General features: G+C 45.1%; 1 long non-coding RNA gene across 1 annotated transcript; it reads left to right on the forward strand.

Moving 5' to 3' along the window:
* Positions 1-855: 855 nt before the first annotated feature.
* On the forward strand, positions 856-5,317 carry LOC141133861 (uncharacterized). Its single transcript, XR_012243127.1, has 3 exons — positions 856-978; positions 1,648-1,745; positions 4,848-5,317. It is a non-coding gene; the product is annotated as an uncharacterized lncRNA (long non-coding RNA).
* Positions 5,318-5,520: the final 203 nt, after the last annotated feature.

Here is a 5,520-nt window from a genome sequence, read left to right on the forward strand (position 1 = left end):
GTGAATTATGGGCCGTGATGCGCCACACGAATTTGGCGCGAACGGCCCATATCGTTCGCAATTCGGCGAATGATCGAACAGCCAATGTTCGAGTCGAACATGGGTTCGACTCAAAAGCGAAGCTCATCCCTAGTTACCACGTACTCCACAATGTACCCGCAACTGTGTAACTCCACACTTATGCCCCGTACACACGGTCGGATTTTCCGATGGAAAATGTGTGATAGGACCTTGTTGTCGGAAACTCCGACCATGTGTGGGCTCCATCGGACATTTTCCATCGGATTTTCCGACACACAAAGTTTGAGAGCAGGATATAAAATTTTCCGACAACAAAATCCGTTGTCGGAAATTCCAATTGTGTGTACACAAATCCGACTGACAAAGTGCCACGCATGCTCAGAATAAATAAAGAGATGAAAGCTATTGGCCACTGCCCCGTTTATAGTCCCGACGCACGTGTTTTACGTCACCGCGTTCAGAATGATTGGATTTTCCGACAACTTTGTGTGACCGTGTGTATGCAAGACAAGTTTGAGCCAAAATCTGTCAGAAAAAATCCTAGGATTTTGTTGTCGGAATGTCCGATCAATGTCCGACCGTGTGTACGGGGCATAAGACTTTTCAGGTGGGTGACAACTTACCTCCATTTCATAGGGGAGGTCCCACCAATATTCCATCCAAATGTCCCAACATTTCATTTTCTAAGACCCTGCCCACTGTTCATTGGATGTATCTACTTCTGCCCCTTCCTGGAAGAACATTTCACCTCCTTTCTTTCTTTCCTGCTTCTCCCTCCAGGATTTATGACAGTAGCGGGACATTATGGTGCAGTGATGATCTTTGCTCCGTTATCTCCACAAACCGAACTCTGACCAAACTGGAGATAACATTGGATGATGATGATAAGATGTCGGAGTCAGAAGAGAGACGACGTTGTAAGGTCCTCCAGAATGCCGGCTTCTCTGTGCTCGGAGGGTAAGATCTGTTGTATTGGAGGTAACACACATACTAAGTCTTAGAATGTGAATAGTAAAATGTAGACAACATTGGATGGTGATGAGATGATGGAGGTGGGACGTTGTTGGGAGGTCTTCTGACACCCGGGCTGCACTGTAATGAAAATGGAAGGACGGGTGACAAACCTTCTATACAATTTCTGTAGAACCCATTGGAGGTCTCTGTAGTTCTACAGATAATGAGAGAGATGATTGAGATTTCCTGGGCCAGTCACAGATTTCCCAGATGATGGAGAATTTATTCCTCATCCCAAGTTTTATCATTACAGATGGGGGATGGGGAAAATCAGATCCACCAATAATAATCTTAGTCAGGTCCTACAATCTTCCACAAGGTTTTACCTTTACAGAAAAATAACCCCCCATCCCCCGAGGTCCATCCAATGTGTCAGTATAACAGCCAATCAGATGTGTGTTCTCATCCTGTACACATGACAGCCCAGCACACCAGTCATACAGTCTGCTATCCCAATGGTTGGATGGACATGAGTGTGTGGCCCCTGCCATTGTGAGGGCCCCTCACTTTTCCATAATTTCTTACAGAGCACAGTATGAGCCCCTTCACCTCCCCTCCATCATCACAGCAACATTTCCTCCTCTAACACTCTCATTTTATTCTTCTATGAAGGGATGATGGAGGCTGGAAAGTATCTATAGAGAGAAAAAGAAGAAGAAGAAGAAGAAGAAGATAAGAAGATGGTGTGTGGGAGCTCCTCCCCCTCTCAGGTAATACACGGATCCGGATATGAAGAGAATGTCCAGAATGGAATGATATCAGAGTAAAGTCATATGAACTCTCAGCTTTTATTTTCTCTTTCTGATCCTTAAATATAGAATTCCAGTAATAGTAATCTTTGTGTTCTTTTCCTCTTCTAAATGGCGTCATTTCTGCTCAGTATTGCCCACTTCCTGTGTTGTTGTGTGACCGGTGCCCCTTCACAGCACTGATCTGATAGGGGCACCTGCGCATGCGCACTCCCATCTATTGTACTACAAGCCTGCGGTGACACACTGGCTGCACCGCACATCAGATCACCGCTACAGCTCCACCTCCATTGTCATCTGATTGGAGCCCTGCCTCTGCCCCACCTCCTCTCAAAGAGTGACAGTGGCCCCCGGCAGATTCTGTGTCACCCATCCCACTGCAGAGCATTACGTGTCACCCATCCCAATGCAGAGCATTACATGTCACCCATCCCACTGCAGAGCATTACATGTCACCCATCCCACTGCAGAGCATTTATGTGTCACCTATCCCATTGCAGAGCATTACATGTCACCCAACCCACTGCAGAGCATTACATGTCACCCAACCCACTGCAGAGCATTACATGTCACCCAACCCACTGCAGAGCATTACATATCACCCATCCCACTGCAGAGCATTACATTTCACCCAACCCACTGCAGAGCATTACATGTCAACCATCCCACTCCAGAGCATTACATGTCACCAATTCCACTGCAGAGCATTATGTGTCACCCATTCCATGGCAGAGCATTACGTGTCACCCATTCCACTGCAGAGCATTACGTGTCACCCATTCCACTGCAGAGCATTACATTTCACCAATCCCACTGCAGAGCATTACATGTCACCCATCCCACTGCAGAGCATTACATGTCACCCATCCCACTGCAGAGCATTACATGTCACCCAACCCACTGCAGAGCATTACGTTTCACCCAACCCACTGCAGAGCATTACATGTCACCCAACCCACTGCAGAGCATTACATGTCACCAGTCCCACTGCAGAGCATTACGTTTCACCCAACCCACTGCAGAGCATTACATGTCACCCAACCCACTGCAGAGCATTGTGTGTCACCCATCCCACTGCAGAGCATTACGTGTAGTCACTAGTGATGGGTCGAACACCCCCTTGTTCTTTTCATGTCAGAACTTTCAAACATCACAAAAAATTGGACCCGAATGACAAACCTCATTGTAGTTTATGGGACCTGAACTGCAAAAGTCCCCATTTAGAAGGCTTTCAATGCAAGTAAATGGCCATAAAGAGGGTGTGGGGGCCCGGGTACTGCCCTCGGGGACATCAATGACATTTTTTTTTAAAACAATCTTTTTTTAAAGGAGAAGTGATTTTAATGATGCTTAAAGTGAAACAATAAAAATAAAAAAAATCCTTTAACTACTTCAGCCCTGGAAGGACTTACCCCCTTCCTGACCAGAGCATTTTTTGCGATTCAGCACTGCTTTATTTTAACTGACAATTGCGCGGTCGTGTGACGCTGTACCCAAACAAAATTAACATCCTTTTCTTCCCACAAATAGAGATTTCTTTTGGTGGTATTTAATCGCCACTACGGTTTTTATTACTTGCGCTATATACAAAAAAAAGCAACCGTTTTGAAAAAAAGCAATATTTTTTACTTTTTGCTATAATAAATATCCCCAAAAAATATATAAATAAAACAAATTTCTTCCTCAGTTTAGACCGATATTTATTCTTCTACATATTTTTGGTAATAAAAATCACAATAAGCATATATTGATTGGTTTGCGCAAAAGTTATGGTGTCTATAAAATAGGGGATAGATTTATGGCATTTTTTTTATTATTATTTTTTTTACTAGTAATGGCGGCAATCTGTGATTTTTATCGGGACTGTGACATTACGGCGGGCAGATCGGACACTTTTGACACTATTTTGGGACGATTGACAATTATACAGCGATCAGAGATACAAATAGCCACTGATTACTGTATAAATGTCACTGGCAGGGAAGGGGTTAAACACTAGGGGGTGATCGAGGGGTTAAGTGTGTTCCCTGGATGTGTTCTAACTGTAGGGGGGATGGGCTCACTACAACATGACAGAGATCACTGCTCCCGATCACTGGGAGCAGTAGATCCCTGTCATGTTGCTAGGCAGAACAGGGAAATGCCTTGTTTCCCCGTTCTGCCTCTCCTCGCCAAAATCCGCAATTCCTGCTGGTGAATATCGAGTTTGCGGGACCCGTAGGCACACTCCCAAGGTGGACATGTGCCCGCTAGGCGGCAAATTCAATGAGATGTATGTGTACATCCCTTTGCCTGCCCGTGCCATTCTGCCGACGTAAATGTGTGTGCGGCGGTTGGCATGTGGTTAAATATAGTGCGGGGGGGGTCTCCTTAGTCTGCCTGTAAAGTGGCCCATCTGTACCCTGTATAGAACCTGCTGCAGCAAAACTGACATTTATAAAAGAAAGCTTGCAGGTAAAACTAATTAAATGTCATTTTTTTTCTTTATAAATAAAGGCTTGGGGGGCCGGTCTGTATGATGAGGTCACAATGTAGTGCACTGGGAACAAGATTAGAGATTTGTTGGATAAATTCTGGTGTCTCTTTAGCAGACTTTGGTGCTCTTACCAATGGGCTGAGTGGTGGGAGGTTAAATGCCTTGTCAAGCATGTGGTACCCAAATGGTTGGTGTTTTTGCCACGCTTGATGTGCTTGAGACAAAGTTTCAAATTGCAACAGTGCGATCGGCTTCACATGTACTAAAAAAGGTCCAGACAGCTGAGCTGTGGGAAGTGGGCTGGGAATTAACAGCTCCACATTGTTATGGAATAGAGTGGCTGCTCTCTACTCTTCCATGATGGCTGCCTCCTTGGGGTGGTGCCTCACCCTCACTTTCCTCCTCTGCTCTATCCGGCACCCAATTCACGTCAGTGACCTCATCATCATCATCTCCTCCATCCTAATTACCACCGGAGACAACTTGGCAAATACATATCACATTCACATATATATGTATTGATGAAATATTTCATGGAATGTATACAATGTAATATCTCGGTGTAATTGTACAATTATCTCTTGTAGACGGCCAGAGATTTGTCTGGTGATTGTGTCCCGGTGTTGGGTCTGCTGGACCTCTTCCATGTATAGAGGATGTTCTCACCGACACCTCGGATTTCTCTGCAACCCTCTAAAGGAAAGTCTTCTACTCTTCATGGATTTAATGGTCGCCTCCCATTGTGAATTCCCTCTTCTCCCCTCTGTAGGATTCCACACTTTCCAATATTATCAATACTTACTATGATGATGACGAGGATCCGACTCATTATTAGGACTCGTTCATGGTGGAGAAAAGACATTTTCTAAAGTTTCTCATCAATAAAAGCTGACTGGAACAATCACTAATACAGAGAAATGCCGCGTACACACGGTCGGACTTTTCGTCTACAAAAGTCCGACGGACGCAGATGGACTAAAGCTGGCTGACAATCCGATCGTGTGTGGGCTTCCCCGGACTTTCAGCAGACTTTTCCAGCCTCAAATCTGACGGACTTTAAATCTTTACGTCGTAACTCCGCCGGACCCAGAAATCCGCTCGTCTGTGTGCTAGTCTGACGGACAAAAACCCACGCTAGGGCAGCTATTGGCTACTGGCTATCAACTTCCTTTTTTTATTCTGGTGTACGTCATCACGTACGAATCCGTCAGACTTTTGTGTGATCGTATGTAGGCAAGTCCGTTCATAAGAAAGTCTGCC

Source organism: Aquarana catesbeiana, linkage group LG03 (genome assembly GCF_042186555.1).
Source record: "Aquarana catesbeiana isolate 2022-GZ linkage group LG03, ASM4218655v1, whole genome shotgun sequence".
Lineage (NCBI taxonomy): Eukaryota > Metazoa > Chordata > Amphibia > Anura > Ranidae > Aquarana > Aquarana catesbeiana.